The sequence below is a fragment of the Typopeltis vanoorti genome, chromosome 11, assembly GCF_054136105.1.
Source record: "Typopeltis vanoorti isolate ZY-2024b chromosome 11, IOZ_Tvanoo_1.0, whole genome shotgun sequence".
Taxonomy (NCBI): domain Eukaryota; kingdom Metazoa; phylum Arthropoda; class Arachnida; order Uropygi; family Thelyphonidae; genus Typopeltis; species Typopeltis vanoorti.
Genome location: NC_143559.1, coordinates 31,207,230 through 31,225,564, shown reverse-complemented (window position 1 = coordinate 31,225,564; position 18,335 = coordinate 31,207,230). Strand labels below are relative to the sequence as shown.

The 18,335-nt window shown below is 34.3% G+C and overlaps 2 long non-coding RNA genes across 2 annotated transcripts in view; both read right to left on the bottom strand.

The window, feature by feature from the left end:
- LOC150101413 (uncharacterized) overlaps positions 1–3,503 on the bottom strand; it is a 29,699-nt gene extending 26,196 nt beyond the window's left edge. Inside the window, exon 1 of the long non-coding RNA XR_016549048.1 lies at positions 2,121–3,503. This is a non-coding gene — a long non-coding RNA (uncharacterized LOC150101413). The remainder of the gene's footprint in view (positions 1–2,120) is intronic.
- Positions 3,504–3,851: 348 nt separating this feature from the next.
- The window catches only part of LOC150101412 (uncharacterized), a 40,107-nt gene continuing 25,623 nt past the window's right edge, over positions 3,852–18,335 (bottom strand). The window contains exons 4-5 of the long non-coding RNA XR_016549041.1: positions 7,067–7,189; positions 3,852–6,967 (exon numbers count right to left, since the gene is read on the bottom strand). This is a non-coding gene — a long non-coding RNA (uncharacterized LOC150101412). The remainder of the gene's footprint in view (positions 6,968–7,066; positions 7,190–18,335) is intronic.

Genomic DNA, 18,335 nt, shown 5'->3' with positions numbered 1-18,335 from the left:
TATATGGTAAGGTTGTTTTTAATTCCAACAAAAAACTAAATAGCGATAACTTAACCTAATGAAAACCTTACTGAGAAAAACACAAAATTCGCAGGTATCCATATTTAGATCGAGGGTTTCCCAATGAGGAGGACACAGGAATTAAAACCTTTTCTTCTCGAATAACTTGGCGATATTCTTGAGGATGGTATTTTTTCTAGGCTACAAAGACGAATGAAAATTTAAAGAAACCCACCCCATCCCATAAGAAAAACAAATGCAAGTATAAACCAAAACTTGAAAAATATAGTAAATTCTTACTTTATTTATCCTTCTGTCTCACTATTCAAGTCTCTAACAAAGCTGCTCTTATTGTACTTATGAAAAAAGAGTACTGGACAGCAATAGCAGTTGCCTACTTCAGATGTCTTGAGAAGCTTTCAATACAATAACATAAACCTATCACACAATTATATCTTTTACCGATAAAGGGTATGTAACCTTGCCGATTCCTACTGACACTTAAAAAAATCTGACTTTATTCCAAACAAGTGTGCCAATTCTTTTGATTGCTATGCATAATTATCACTAAAAAAACTACAAATTTTGTATTTTGTCTGCAACAATATAGTTTATATATAATACAGCAAAATTTGATCAAAGCTCTAAAAGGTACACATATCATATTTGAAAGCTTCCAGAACTGAGGGCAACACAGATTAAAGGATCTTCATTTGGTTCTACTTTCTCAACTAAATTTCAATCATCTAAAAAACTAAAACAAAGAATTAAATCCACCCCCCCAACTCATCTTTCAAAGGAAACAAAAATAATGCTGCCTAATTTAAGTATGGGAAAGTCTATCTAGATTTTATGATAAAATAATATAGGACAAATAAATTATTACATATCTTAATGCAGGACAATTGTCTTGAGGGTTTAGTTGAGACTCTTTTAATAAAACCGCCCACAATACACTTGGATTTGTTTACAGCTTGAACGTTTTCTGACTTAAAAATTTCAAACTCTCATGACATCCACCTAAAAGAAGAAAATACTAACATTTCAGTCATAACCCACCCCACCTGATGAAACTCAAATTACATATGCCAACACCACATATATTCATAATTGTCTTTTCTTAGCTATCTGATGATAATCTTCCTGTGTCCAATCTGAAAAGAGATGCTACACTCTATGCAAGCTAAATTCAAAACATGAAAAGAATTAAGGTTCGATTTAACTGTCGTGATAAGTGCGATACCTTGACATAATCAAACTGTATTATTCTACTGAAATTTAAGCATATTCATTTAAAAATATTAACTGATGATTACTGGTCATTGCCTAGAAGAAGGGACAGCTGCAGTATTGTCTGCATAATATTATTTAAAACAAAGAACTCTGGATATAAAATTTTTCAAGAGGCAAACCTATTCACTTAATCAGAGAAAGGTTAACATGAAACCAATATAAAAATTTCAACATCTGTGAGTGGATTCACACTTGCAAAGCAGCGGGTTTTTTTTTCTTTGAACGCTAAATTTAAAATCAAGGCAGGAGAAAAAGAAGGTAACTAGACACAAGAAAACCTTAAAACTGTTTAAGTTGCATGTCCTAGAAAGCAAATGTTAAAAATGACATATAGTCCATAATTCTTCGAAATTTTTTTGTTAAATTTTGAACCATTTACTGCAATACACAAACAAATTAGGTATCTGTACATTCAGTTATAAGCATGTACACTTTCACCCTTATACGTTATGGCTTTCCTTATTTCTGTTTAAGATACTGAAATCCTCTTCCACCTGTGATTTAAGAACATGTTCAAATAATAGAAATGTCCAAAATGTTTGCTTTAGTGATCCATGGCTCTGTAATGAGTATTCTTATTTATAAATAGACAAATGAACAGAATCTGACAAATGTATTCGTTTTCTGCTTGAATTTCTCTCTGAGTGTATTAAATATTTGAGTGGCATCAGACCAGCTCACATAAACCCACACTGCCCAAACTGGTCATGACAGCAGAATTCTTGCTGCAATGTATAAAATAGAGGATATTCAGGTTCTGGAATACATTTGTCAGTCTATCATGAATTAGGAAATAAAACAGCCTCGAGCCTATAAAAATTGTTTACCTTGTGGATCATATGCCATCTTCTAGTATGCCCATTAAAAAAAGAAACCTTACATCTTCCTTGCCTATTAACAGCATCTAAATACTTTCCTAGAAAAAAAAATCTGAAATTTAACTTCCCCCACCATCCCCAAATTTGCTAATATCAAATAATTCCAAATGGTACATAAACATGGCAATTTTTATATGGTAAGGTTGTTTTTAATTCCAACAAAAAACTAAATAGCGATAACTTAACCTAATGAAAACCTTACTGAGAAAAACACAAAATTCGCAGGTATCCATATTTAGATCGAGGGTTTCCCAATGAGGAGGACACAGGAATTAAAACCTTTTCTTCTCGAATAACTTGGCGATATTCTTGAGGATGGTATTTTTTCTAGGCTACAAAGACGAATGAAAATTTAAAGAAACCCACCCCATCCCATAAGAAAAACAAATGCAAGTATAAACCAAAACTTGAAAAATATAGTAAATTCTTACTTTATTTATCCTTCTGTCTCACTATTCAAGTCTCTAACAAAGCTGCTCTTATTGTACTTATGAAAAAAGAGTACTGGACAGCAATAGCAGTTGCCTACTTCAGATGTCTTGAGAAGCTTTCAATACAATAACATAAACCTATCACACAATTATATCTTTTACCGATAAAGGGTATGTAACCTTGCCGATTCCTACTGACACTTAAAAAAATCTGACTTTATTCCAAACAAGTGTGCCAATTCTTTTGATTGCTATGCATAATTATCACTAAAAAAACTACAAATTTTGTATTTTGTCTGCAACAATATAGTTTATATATAATACAGCAAAATTTGATCAAAGCTCTAAAAGGTACACATATCATATTTGAAAGCTTCCAGAACTGAGGGCAACACAGATTAAAGGATCTTCATTTGGTTCTACTTTCTCAACTAAATTTCAATCATCTAAAAAACTAAAACAAAGAATTAAATCCACCCCCCCAACTCATCTTTCAAAGGAAACAAAAATAATGCTGCCTAATTTAAGTATGGGAAAGTCTATCTAGATTTTATGATAAAATAATATAGGACAAATAAATTATTACATATCTTAATGCAGGACAATTGTCTTGAGGGTTTAGTTGAGACTCTTTTAATAAAACCGCCCACAATACACTTGGATTTGTTTACAGCTTGAACGTTTTCTGACTTAAAAATTTCAAACTCTCATGACATCCACCTAAAAGAAGAAAATACTAACATTTCAGTCATAACCCACCCCACCCGATGAAACTCAAATTACATATGCCAACACCACATATATTCATAATTGTCTTTTCTTAGCTATCTGATGATAATCTTCCTGTGTCCAATCTGAAAAGAGATGCTACAATCTATGTAAGCTAAATTCAAAACATGAAAAGAATTAAGGTTCGATTTAACTGTCGTGATAAGTGCGATATCTTGACATAATCAAACTGTATTATTCTACTGAAATTTAAGCATATTCATTTAAAAATATTAACTGATGATTACTGTTCATTGCCTAGAAGAAGGGACAGCTGCAGTATTGTCTGCATAATATTATTTAAAACAAAGAACTCTGGATATAAAATTTTTCAAGAGGCAAACCTATTCACTTAATCAGAGAAAGGTTAACATGAAACCAATATAAAAATTTCAACATCTGTGAGTGGATTCACACTTGCAAAGCAGCGGGTTTTTTTTTCTTTGAACGCTAAATTTAAAATCAAGGCAGGAGAAAAGAAGGTAACTAGACACAAGAAAACCTTAAAACTGTTTAAGTTGCATGTCCTAGAAAGCAAATGTTAAAAATGACATATAGTCCATAATTCTTCGAAATTTTTTTGTTAAATTTTGAACCATTTACTGCAATACACAAACAAATTAGGTATCTGTACATTCAGTTATAAGCATGTACACTTTCACCCTTATACGTTATGGCTTTCCTTATTTCTGTTTAAGATACTGAAATCCTCTTCCACCTGTGATTTAAGAACATGTTCAAATAATAGAAATGTCCAAAATGTTTGCTTTAGTGATCCATGGCTCTGTAATGAGTATTCTTATTTATAAATAGACAAATGAACAGAATCTGACAAATGTATTCGTTTTCTGCTTGAATTTCTCTCTGAGTGTATTAAATATTTGAGTGGCATCAGACCAGCTCACATAAACCCACACTGCCCAAACTGGTCATGACAGCAGAATTCTTGCTGCAATGTATAAAATAGAGGATATTCAGGTTCTGGAATACATTTGTCAGTCTATCATGAATTAGGAAATAAAACAGCCTCGAGCCTATAAAAATTGTTTACCTTGTGGATCATATGCCATCTTCTAGTATGCCCATTAAAAAAAGAAACCTTACATCTTCCTTGCCTATTAACAGCATCTAAATACTTTCCTAGAAAAAAAAATCTGAAATTTAACTTCCCCCACCATCCCCAAATTTGCTAATATCAAATAATTCCAAATGGTACATAAACATGGCAATTTTTATATGGTAAGGTTGTTTTTAATTCCAACAAAAAACTAAATAGCGATAACTTAACCTAATGAAAACCTTACTGAGAAAAACACAAAATTCGCAGGTATCCATATTTAGATCGAGGGTTTCCCAATGAGGAGGACACAGGAATTAAAACCATTTCTTCTCGAATAACTTGGCGATATTCTTGAGGATGGTATTTTTTCTAGGCTACAAAGACGAATGAAAATTTAAAGAAACCCACCCCATCCCATAAGAAAAACAAATGCAAGTATAAACCAAAACTTGAAAAATATAGTAAATTCTTACTTTATTTATCCTTCTGTCTCACTATTCAAGTCTCTAACAAAGCTGCTCTTATTGTACTTATGAAAAAAGAGTACTGGACAGCAATAGCAGTTGCCTACTTCAGATGTCTTGAGAAGCTTTCAATACAATAACATAAACCTATCACACAATTATATCTTTTACCGATAAAGGGTATGTAACCTTGCCGATTCCTACTGACACTTAAAAAAATCTGACTTTATTCCAAACAAGTGTGCCAATTCTTTTGATTGCTATGCATAATTATCACTAAAAAAACTACAAATTTTGTATTTTGTCTGCAACAATATAGTTTATATATAATACAGCAAAATTTGATCAAAGCTCTAAAAGGTACACATATCATATTTGAAAGCTTCCAGAACTGAGGGCAACACAGATTAAAGGATCTTCATTTGGTTCTACTTTCTCAACTAAATTTCAATCATCTAAAAAACTAAAACAAAGAATTAAATCCACCCCCCCAACTCATCTTTCAAAGGAAACAAAAATAATGCTGCCTAATTTAAGTATGGGAAAGTCTATCTAGATTTTATGATAAAATAATATAGAACAAATAAATTATTACATATCTTAATGCAGGACAATTGTCTTGAGGGTTTAGTTGAGACTCTTTTAATAAAACCGCCCACAATACACTTGGATTTGTTTACAGCTTGAATGTTTTCTGACTTAAAAATTTCAAACTCTCATGACATCCACCTAAAAGAAGAAAATACTAACATTTCAGTCATAACCCACCCCACCCGATGAAACTCAAATTACATATGCCAACACCACATATATTCATAATTGTCTTTTCTTAGCTATCTGATGATAATCTTCCTGTGTCCAATCTGAAAAGAGATGCTACAATCTATGTAAGCTAAATTCAAACCATGAAAAGAATTAAGGTTCGATTTAACCGTCGTGATAAGTGCGATATCTTGACATAATCAAACTGTATTATTCTACTGAAATTTAAGCATATTCATTTAAAAATATTAACTGATGATTACTGTTCATTGCCTAGAAGAAGGGACAGCTGCAGTATTGTCTGCATAATATTATTTAAAACAAAGAACTCTGGATATAAAATTTTTGAAGAGGTAAATCTATTCACTTAATCAGAGAACGTTTAACATGAAACCAATATAATAATTTCAACATCTGTGAGTGGATTCACACTTGCAAAGCAGCGGGTTTTTTTTTCTTTGAACGCTAAAGTTAAAATCAAGGCAGGAGAAAAGAAGGTAGGTAACCAGACACAAGAAAACCTTAAAACTGTTTAAGTTGCATGTCCTAGAAAGCAAATGTTAAAAATGACATATAGTCCATAATTCTTCGAAATTTTTTTGTTAAATTTTGAACCATTTACTGCAATACACAAACAAATTAGGTATCTGTACATTCAGTTATAAGCATGTACACTTTCACCCTTATACGTTATGGCTTTCCTTATTTCTGTTTAAGATACTGAAATCCTCTTCCACCTGTGATTTAAGAACATGTTCAAATAATAGAAATGTCCAAAATGTTTGCTTTAGTGATCCATATCTCTGTAATGAGTATTCTTATTTATAAATAGACAAATGAACAGAATCTGACAAATGTATTCGTTTTCTGCTTGAATTTCTCTCTGTGTCTATTAAATATTTGAGTGGCATCAGAGCAGCTCACATAAATCCACACTGCCCAAACTGGTCATGACAGCAGAATTCTTGCTGCAATGTATAAAATAGAGCCTATAAAAATTGTTTACCTTGTGGATCATATGCCATCTTCTAGTATGCCCATTAAAAAAAGAAACCTTACATCTTCCTTGCCTATTAACAGCATCTAAATACTTTCCTAGAAAAAAAAATCTGAAATTTAACTTCCCGCACCATCCCCAAATACATAAAACTAAATAATGATGTCTTAACCTAATGATAACCTTACTGAGAAGAACACAAAATTTTCAGTTTTCCATGGTTAGGTGGAGGGTTTCCAAAAGAACAGGACTCAGGAATTAGAACCATTTCTTCTCGAATAACTTTTATTGTTGAGCATGAGAATTTTTCTAGGCTAGAAAGATGAATGAAAATTTAAAAAAAACCCATCCCATCCCAGAAGAAAATCAAATGCAGGTATAAATCGACACTTGAAAATATAGTAAATTCTTACTTTATTTATCCTTTTGTCTCAAAATTCAAGATCGCTCAGAAATCTGCTCTTCCTGTAGTTATGGCAAAGGAGTATTGGACCATAATATCAGTTGCCTCTTGCAGATGTCTTGTGCAGCATTCACTACAATGATATATACCTATTTCACACATACACCTTTCACCATTATACTGTATGTAATCTTGCCAATTCTTACTTGCACTTAAAAACATTTGACTTTAATCCAAATTTTTGCCAATTCATTGTGTTACTATGCATTCTAATCACTGATAAAACTACAGATTTTGGATTTTTTGTGTCACGATATAGTCTATATATAATACAAAAAAATTTGTCCAACGCTCTGAGAGATATATATCATATGTTAAAGCTTCCAGTACTGATTTCAACATCAATTAAATGATATTCATTCAGAACTACTTTCCAACTATAACTTCAAGCATTAAAAAAATAAGCCCCTTCCCCCTAACTCAAAGGGAAAGAAAATAATGTGATTAATTTCTATATGAAAATTCTACTGTGTATTGGGAAATGAAACAGCCTTGAACCTATAAAAGAAGTATTTACCTTGTGGATCATATTCCATTTTCTGGTGCATTCCTTCGAGAAGAAACTTTACATCTTCCTCGTCTGTTAACCTCTTCTAAAAACTATCTGAGGAAAACAATGTGCAATTTCCTTGCCCCCATTCCCAAATATTCTGCTATGATATAATTTCAAACGACACAATCTCAGCATATCAATTTTTTTTATGGTAATGTTGTTTTTCATTCGAACAGCTAAAATTAAATTATGACCTCTTAAATGGCTTAACATCATGATAATGCTTACTGATAAGAAAACAAAGTTTGTACTGATTTTCATGGACAGATTCAGCACTGCCTATATAACTGGACACAGGAAAGAAAACTGTTGCATCTTGAAGAACTTGACATTTCTTGTAGGCTACAAAGATGAATAAAATTTTAAGAGGATACTCTCCCCATCCCAGAAGAAAATCAAATGCAGATATATCAACACTGGAGAAAATGTGGTTAACTCTTACTTTTATAACAGTTATAAACATGTATACATGGACATCATGGGTTTTCATATTTCTGTTTATTATACCGAAATTCTCTTCTTCCTGTGATTGTACAAATCCTGTAATCCAAGACTTTGTAAACTGCCGATAGTACTAATGGATTGTGATTCCATCAGGTCTTCTAATTCACTTTTTTATGTATCAGTATTAGGGTAGCCTTCTATTTTCTTGGTACATCATTTTTCTTCTGACTTTATTTAAATAGTTCTGCTAAGATTTCGTAAATCATTTTCCCACCTACTTTTATTAGTTCAGGTTTAACTCCATCCTCACTTGTTGGTTATCCATTTTGCAAGCTTTATGTTCCACATAACTTCTGGTTGAATCTGTGGCACTTCAATTATTTCATAGTTCTTTTTTATTTAATTCATCCTTATATAATACTGATTAAAATTCTGCAATTGTTTTTGCTATAGTAAATATCTATCGCTGATTATGGTCCCAACTTACAAATTGACTACAACCATGTATTTATTATCATAATCAAATTCCTGATATATATCCTCAAGAGGTGTACAGGATATGTTGGCACTACATGAAAAATTTACATCATTATATACTTTCTATCTACAATTTTCCTCCAAATCAGTCTGTTAAATGTCAAGACTCCAATATTATCAGGTCTTATATTTTTGTCATCTAAGGCACTTTTTACTGTATCAATCCACCTATATCTTGGTCTTCCTCTGGGTCTTTTTCCTGCCAACCTGGCAGAGAACACTTGTTTTGGTAATCTTTCCTCTCCCATTCTGCTAAAGTGACATACCACCTGAGATTAGCTCTGCTAATGCATTCCTGAATGCTGACAACAATTCTTATGTATTTATTACTGTTTGGATTTTTTTGAGCCTATGTTTGTTTTCAATTGTTTGTTGTATGAATTTACAGTTGAATTGTTCATTTCTACCTGATCTCAAATTAAAAAAATTTGGCATGAAAATCAGCAATAAAAAGACTAAAACTATGAAAACAGGCAGGAATGTAGAAAACCTCAGCTGCATTCAAGTATGGAGATTCTATAGAAGTAGTAATTCTATAGAAGAAGTATAGCTATTTATGCACAGTTTTTAGTGAAGATGGTTAAATCTAGAGATAGACAATAGAATAAGCACAGCTGGATGGAGGGTAGCCAGCTGAATAAATTTATATGGAATAAGATAGAAATTAGCCAAAACTCCAAACTTGCAGAATACAAGACTTTGATCAAAGAAAATAGAGACCGCATATAAGAGGGTACTGAAAAAAAAATTAAGCGAACTGATGGCATCAATGGCAGAATCATATTAAAAGTTAAGAAATTAAAAAGGAACTTGAAATTATTAATATTCAAGAATGTGTGAACAGATCTAATCTAAGGTGGTATGGCCACTTAAATAGAATGGATGAGGAAAGGTTAGCAAAACAGGTGTTTTTTGGCATGGTAGGAAAGAGACCAAGAGGAAGATTCAGTCAAAACTGTATATATATACACATATATATATATGTAGATAGTTTTTTTTTTATCTTGGGCATAATATACGTCAAAGATAACAAGCTATTTTAAACCTGGTTTTAATCCATTTCCCAAGTAAGCAAACAGACAAGTAAGTCAAATTTGCACCTGCATGTAGTGCAAGTCTTAGGCAACTCGTGGTAAAGGTGGAATAAGCTCTGATCACTATTCTTAATATTTATCCTAAATGCAAATCACATCTCCTTGAGGAGATGTATGATGCTATGCATTAAAGGCAAGGGGGCCACTACCCAGACTGGTTTCGACCTTTATTGAGGTCTCATCAGTGGGAGCCAGGCTTAGAAATATCAAGGTTTAAGTAATAATAATAACCGTATGATGATGCACGGCCATGAGTCCCCTTTACGGGGAGGTACGGCACCATCTCAGTCCCCCCAAATTTTATCCGGGCTCCGGAAGGCATAGCTGACGAATCAGACCTATGGCTGGGTCAGTATTCCTGACTGTAATCCGTGTGTGTTCACTGGACCAATTTGCCTGCTTGTGGGATGAAAAACCCCAGATAAACTGGTGGAAAAAACCCTGCTGTCCTCACCCAAGATTGGCTAACTTGGCTAAGGCTGAGGAAGATCCTAAAGCTCCTTGCACTGTCGACAGGAATCTAACCTAGGACATTCCTTCCCCAGGCATATGGTTGCGAAGCACATAGCCACTAGGCTAACTGTGTGGAATGGTTTAAGTAATACAGAGCTTATAAGTATTTTACCAAAACAAGCTACCATAAGGTGCTTTGATCTTATTAAATAAAAATCTCAGGATGAGAGATAGTTGTAGAAAGTTTTTTACCTTGGGTATAATATATGTTAAAGATACCAAACTATTTTAAACCTGGTTTTAATCCATTTCTCAAGTAAGCAAACAGACAAGTCAGTCAAGTTTGTGCCTACAAGTAAGATCAAAGGCTGCAAGTTTGATCTTAATAAGATCAAAGCACCTTATGGTAACATGTTTTGGTAAAATACTTATAAGCTCTGTATTACTTAAACCTTGGTATTTCTAAGCCTGGCTCCCACTGATGAGACCTCAATAAAGGTCGAAACTGGTCTGGGTAGTGGCCAGTTGGCTTTAATGCATAGTATCATACATCTCCTCAGGGAGATGTGCTTTGCATTAAGGAAAAATATTAAGAATAGTGATTAGAGCTTATTCCACCTTTACCACAAATTGCCTATGACTTGCACTACGTGCGAGTCACCCAGATTTGCACTACTTGCAGGTGCAAACTTGACTTATCTGTTTGCTTACTTGGGAAATGGATTAAAACCAGGTTTAAAATAGCTTGGTATCTTTAACATATATTATATGTTATACCCAAGGTAAAAAAACTTTCTACATGTATCTCTCATCCTGAGATTTTTATTTAATAAGATCAAAGCATCTTATGGTAACATGTTTTGATAAAATACTCTTATATAAAATACATGTTTTGATAAAATACTCTTTTGATAAAATATAAGCTCTGTATTACTTAAACCTTGGTATTTCTAAGCCTGGCTCCCACTGATGAGACCTCAATAAAGGTCAAAACCAATGCATAGCATCATACATCTCCTCAGGGAGATGTGCTTTGCATTAAGGGTAAATATTAAGAATAGTGATCAGAGCTTATTCCACCTTTACCACGAGTTGCACTACATGCAGGTCACCCAGACTTGACTTACTTCTCTGTTTGCTTACTTGGGAAATGGATTAAAACCAGGTTTAAAATTAAAACCAGGAAAGGGTCCAAAGGAGACTGACTAAGGTAGTTTCTGTCCTCTGGGATGTTGAGTATGAGGAAAGATTGAGAAGATGTAATTTGCAGAGTCTGGTGGACAGGAGCAAGAGGGGAAATATGTTGGTAAAGGGCTGTTATAGGATCAATGCTGGAGAAGTTTTACAGAGAATAGTGGGAATCAGGGGAGAACCAGAGGTCACCCCTGGAAACTGTATGAAGAGGGTGTGTGAGTAGGGGAGTGAGAGGCAGGTTTTTTTCGTGCAGAGTTATGAATGATTGGAATGCCTTGCCTGAGAATGTGGTGTCTGCAGAGTTTGAATGTGTTTAAAACACGGTATGATGAGCTGTGTGCGCGAGATTAAAGGACCTCTGAGATGAGTCTTTGACTCTATGAGGTCTTGGGGGTGGTGGTGGTGGTAATAATAATAATAATAAATAGCTTGGTATATAAACTTCTCAAGAAGTTTAACTTCAGAACTTGCTCCACTACACTCCCAAAACTTCATTCAATACTTAGTAAACCTAAAGAGAAACATCTTCCAACTCAGTTTCCTGGAGTGTACAAGATTTCATGTGATTGTGGAAAGCCATACTATGGCCAGACTGCTAAATCCATCCTTCTACTTTTGGAAGAACACCATAGAGATATCTCCTATAACAGGACTAGAACCAGCACTCTCTCTAGCCACGTTCTCTTTTCAGTTAACTCAGACGAAGGCTGCCAACACATTGTGAACTGGACCTTCTAATATCCAGGTGTGCTATGATGAGCTCGAAAGAAAGATTGTCGAATCTAGAGAAATTTCTCTAGATTCTTCTCATATCAACAACAGCCAAAGTTTCAATCTCTCTGATGCACATGTTGTCTCTGTTCAGTATTGGCGCAGTCGCAACAGAGCGTAGTATACGTTTGTTTGGAACTGAAGTTTGCATTTTGTTTTCAAACACGCTACTGTCTTTTTGTACTTGTTCTGTTATTACAATTTTAAGTCTCTGTAATTCTTTATATATTTCTTTGTGATACCTGAAGATGTCGATCTATTCAACAAAACTTGTTAACTAGTATCTTTTTAAATATACCATGTCATCTTTTTATCTCTCGGTAACAGTCATTAAAGTTTTTTGAATATAAGAGTTCTTACAAGTCATAGACTAATTTGGAGGAAAATTGTGGACAGGAGATTAATAATAATAATGTAAACTTAACCTCCCTACTGGCCAAGGTGGATGAAATAGTGAAACAAAATTGCACTTATCCATGTTATTCAATGGGTGTTACAGAATCGTATCCAGATTTAGCTGGATGTTGATACAGAGGTCATAGCCAGTTGGGGTGTTAATCATGTAGCACTATAATAGTAACCTGAACATCCCTTGGGGTATTATATATCAGGAAATTAATGATTTCCTTATTTCTTCCGTGATATGTTGTTTGATTGTTTTACACAATTCAGTGCAATTAATTTTATTCTGTAGTTTGCTTATTTCATTTCTCTTTGTTTTTTTCGGAAGCTGTTTTATTGTTTAAGAAATTTTGTCTTGTTTCTGCTTGATGGTACCATCATTTTCAATTGAAGTAGAAAGTTTTGTGTAATAATGTCATTACTTTCTGATGGATCAGCATTATCATCTATAATAAGATTTTTAAATATTGTTTAGTTCATATTGGAATATATATATATATATATTTTTTAATATTGAGTTTGTGTACATTATGCTTTGGTTTGATCTTTGATACATTTTTTTTTCTTTTTGGCAGTTTATTTGAATCTTACTGCGTACCATACGATCATGCCATATTCAAAATTTCCCACTGAGCTTTCAAGTGATTGTTGTATGCCAATTCTAGCATTAATGACTCTCCCATTACAATTCTGAAATGATGTTTTCCTTTACTGTAAAGTTGGGATGGGATATATCATGATAGAAGTCTTCAATTTCTTCATTAATATAACTTATTGTTGGTACATAGACTTGGATGATCGTAAGAATCTCTTTTTGAGATCTGAACAATAGTATTTGCTATTCGATCAGATATACTGATAAATTCTATTATGTTATTCTTCAATTTTTTTGTTCATCATGAATCCAATTCCACTGATGCAGTTAAAAAATAGTCCTTATCTTGGACTATTTTTTAACTGAAGAATTTCTTCAACTTCACACAGTCCGAAAATGTCCCAATTTAGTTGCACTTCACTGCTCAGTGTCCTACAGTTTAAAGTTCCAAGGTCACGTTTCCAATGGCAGCATGATCTGGTTACCCAGGGATTCTTGGCACTCTCTGCATGTTTAACTGCCTGCTGTCGTAGTGTAAAAATTTGATGTAGCTTAAAAATATCAAAGCTCTTTACATCAATTTTTACATAGGTCAAGTCCCATGAGAATGTTGTAAAAATAACTTGTTTGTCTCTGTATATTTTGTAGTAGATATTTTTGTAAATAACCCTTTGGAAGTTAACTGTATATATTCCTTTAATAAGAATATTTCAGAGTGTTAAAACACAAGGCAATGTTTTGCCGCCGGAACTGTATGTAATAGATCTACATGGCGGCATAAGAAAGGTTGTTTATGAAATTTTGCGTGTGTGAAAGGTTTACAAGCTCTGCACGTAAACACCTGCAGTCAGTCAGAAAGGTTCAAATAACTTTCCAATGGCCGGCAACTTACAATCAAAAGAAAGTGGAGAACGGAAAGAGGGCTGAACTTGAAAGAAGATGAAAGAGTCATGCAGAGTTCTTTGGGGGTTACAAACTTCATGCGAGGTCTCAGAGAAGGCATAATAAAAAGGGACAGAGCCAAGCATAGGGGGCTTCCCGGTTCGAGATGTCGCTAGAGAGAGAGAGAAGACTTCTAGGCCAAAGAGAGGGTTTCCAGAGGCTGCAGATGGAGCTCCCTGCTTCCAGCAGTTGCCAGAGAGGGGGATTCCCAGTTCTAGTCTAGAAAGCGAGCTTCAAGTTGCCAAAAGGAGAAGTTCCAATTGCAGGAGAAAAGCTTCCAGGCCAAAGAGAGATCCCGGTTGACAGTTGGTGGCAATAACAGTTGCTTAGAGGGGGGGGGGGGGTTCAAGCTACTTGAGATGGCAGTCGTTCAGGCATTTTCAGTGAGCCAAAGCAGAGGAGAAAAGGCGATGTAAATTACCCAAAGCAGCTTCACTCGGAAGTTTTTCTTTTCGCTGTGGGAGAAAACCATTTTGCCAGAGCTGTACGAGTACCACAGGTCGCTGTTTACAGCCCGCTGTTTTTCCGATGAGATACAACTGAAGCCACATTTCCGGAAGAAAGCTCGAGATCTGAGATGAAAGAATTGCCATAGAACTTTTAGTGAAAGACTTTTGACTGAATGTGCGATACAGAGCCTTTGCAAGTTACACACTTTTGTATATTCCCTCTTATAGTTATAGAAGGATGGTTAAGATTTTTGTTTAATAGTGATAAGAAGTGTCCTTAAGAGAGTCAATTGGCATGTTGGAAATTGATATCAAATTTGTAAAAATAACTAACCTCTTTGCAAGTAAACTAGGAGTTTAATAAGTTGAATTTGTAACCAGAGAGTTAATAGGTTTTTGAGTGAAAGAGATTAATTAATGTTGAAGTAAAAAAGGTTCTAATTTGTGCTAAAGATTTTATAAATGAATAGAGAAAGCAATCTCCCTATTGTTTAATTCATATATAATTTGTAAATAAATAAATGTGTTTTAATTATTTCTTAAAAGAGTGCTGCCTGATCTTTTATTTTACAACTGCACTGTTCTTAAATAAATTGGACTTGCGAGCAGGATATAAGCCAATAAAAACGCAGTTCAGTTACTTACGAACCATGACTGTTAAAGTAAACATTGATAAAAGAAACTTCGCTTGTGAGAGAGAGGGAAATCTACCAGAAGTTTTATTTAGTTTTATGCCAATGAAATGATATTGGTTGCGCAGTCCGACAAAATAGATTTCCAGTATTCATAGGCATTCGACAAGTAAATACGGAAGGTGGATAAACATAATACGCAGTAGAGTAAGTGAGAAAAGTTACGAGAGAGAAAACGTGCACAGCTAATTAGAATAAAGTATAAAGATAAAGATCTTAAGAATAACGGTATATAATGTACAGAGAAAAAATAAAGAGAAATTAACAGCATATGATTACAATGCTGCAGCATTCATTTACAGTAGGTAGTACCAATCTGGCCTCCAGGGAAATGAGAGCCATTCTATTCCTATTTGTTCATCTTGGAAGATTGAGTCATAATTCAACATGCTAGCACACTGCGGGTTGGTAGTCACATGCAATGGATGGTAGTCAGGGTTTCCCCTGCTATCAGTCGCCTAAGGGACTTGTGCTCAGTAGGAGCCCCGAGTATAAATTATATTAGTAAATTTAATTGTAATTAAATTTAATTTAATTAGTAAATTATATATATATATATATATATAATTAGGCTTTAGAAAAAGCAACTGACACAATGAAAAAGGAAAAGTTGGTCCTTGTTGGGGATCTAAATAGTAGAGTAGGAAATGATTGTGAGACATACAAAAATATTTTGGGAAAATTTGGAGAAAAGAGCAAAGCTAATAATAATGGCAAATATCTGTTGGATTTCTGCTCAGGACATGGACTGGTTATTACTAACACCATGTTCCAACATAAAAATGTGCACAAATTCACATGGAGAGAAGAGGCTAGGAATAAGAAAAGTCTCATTGACTATGTTATTGTTGATAGTGATGTTTTCTCCCTGGTGCAGGACACCAGAGTGTACAGAGGATTTGAAATTGGAAGTGATCACTATTTAGTCTTGAGCAGGATAAAATTGAATTTCATATTGAAAAGAATAACATGTAAGAAAGTTTTAAAGCGAATAAAAGTTGAGCAGCTCTCAGATGTAAACTGTAGACTAAAATACAGAAATATTATTGAAAAGAAAATGAAAGAGTTTGAGAACAGGAATCAAACCTTGGAGATTCATTGGCAAACTCTGAAGGAAACATTGATTGATTCTGCCAGAGAGGCATGTGGTGAGGTTGTGTGCAAAGATAAAAAAATCAGAACTCCCTGGTGGACACAGGAAGTTAAAGAGGCAGTGAAGGAAAAGAAGAAAGCATATCAAAAGTTCCTGGCAAATAAGTCAGCTTTTACTCTTACAGATACAGAGACAAATGTAAGAAAGCTAAACAGTGTGTAAAACTAGCTAAACAAAAGTCATGGGAGGCCTTTGGCAAGAATATAGAAAATAAATATCAAGAAGGTGGCAAAATATTCTGGAGGTTGTTGAAGAAGCTTAGGAATGGAGGAAAGAGTGCTGTAAAAGGAATTAGAGATGATAAAGGTGAAATGAAAACAGGAGAAAAAGATATCCTTGAAGTATGGAGTAATTACTTTGAAGAACTGCTAAATGAAACAAGCAGTGATGACAGCACAGTGATAAAAAACACTGACCAGGCATGCAGTCAGGAATACATATCCATACTTGAAGTAGAAAAAGCCATCAAAGGCTTGAAATGTGGAAAAGCAGCAGGAGTAGATGATATTCGACCAGAAATGCTGAAGTATGGTGGTATAAGAGTCTTACAGTGGCTGCACTGCATAGTTCAGAAAGCCTGGACAGAGGGACGAATTCCCGATGATTGGAGTAGAGCTCTCATAGTACCCATATATAAAAAGGGAAATAAAACTGAATGTGAGAATTACAGAGGTATTTCCCTACTGAGTGTTCCTGGCAAGATATATGCAAGTATACTGGAGAAACGGTTTAGAAGAATTGTGGAAGAAAAGCTTGGTGAAGAACAAGCTGGATTCAGGCCAAATAGAGGCTGTCAGGATCAGATCTTCACTTTACGACAAATAGTCGAGAAAGCATGGGAATATAACAAAGATCTGTATTTAAGTTTTGTCGATTTGGAAAAGGCATATGACAAGGTGCCAAGAAAGAAGCTATTCAATACGCTGCAGTTATATGGTGTCAATGGGGCATTATATCAAGCAATACTTAGTCTTTATTTGAGTTGTGAGTCAGCAGTTAGAATTGAAGGAAGTACAGGAAGATGGTTTAATGTTAAATCTGGTGTGAGACAAGGATGTACATTATCCCCTCTGTTATTCATTATCTATATGGATCACATTATGAAGGAATGTGGTATTAAACCTGATATCAAAATTGGAGATGTTAATGTCAGCTCTTTGCTTTATGCGGATGATGTTATACTTCTAAATAAATCCGCTACAAGTCTGCAAGATTCTCTGACTAAATTGAATAGCTGTTGTAATAGATATGGTATGAAGGTCAGCAATAAAAAGACAAAGACAATGAAAATAGGCAGAATCACTGAAAATGTCAACTGTGTTGTGAATGGAGAACCTGTGGAACAAGTAAAGCATTTCAGCTACTTAGGCACAATTTTTACTGAAGATGGTAAACTAAATATAGAAATAGACAACAGAATCAGCAAAGCTGGTATCGTGGGAAGTCAATTGAATAAATTCATATGGAATAAGAAAGAAATTAGTCGGAACACTAAATTAGCTGTATACAAGACTGTGTTCAAACCAATTTTAACTTATGGATCTGAGAGCTGGGTCAGAAGTAAAACACTTGACCAAAGACTAGAGACCGCAGATATGAGAGTCCTGAGAAAGATTAGAGGCGTGAACAGATGGCATCAATGGCAATATCATATTAAAAATGAGGATATTAGGAAAGAACTTGACATTGTCAGCACCCAGGAATGCGTTAGCAGAGCTAATCTCAAATGGTATGGTCACTTAAATAGAATGGGAGAGGAAAGATTAGCAAAACAAGTGTTCTCTGCCAGGTTGGCAGGAAAACGACCCAGAGGAAGACCAAGATATAGGTGGATTGATACGGTACAAAGTGCCTTAGACGATAGAAATATAAGATCTGATAATGTTGGAGTCTTGACAAGTAACAGACTGATTTGGAGGAAAATTGTAGATAGGAAGTTA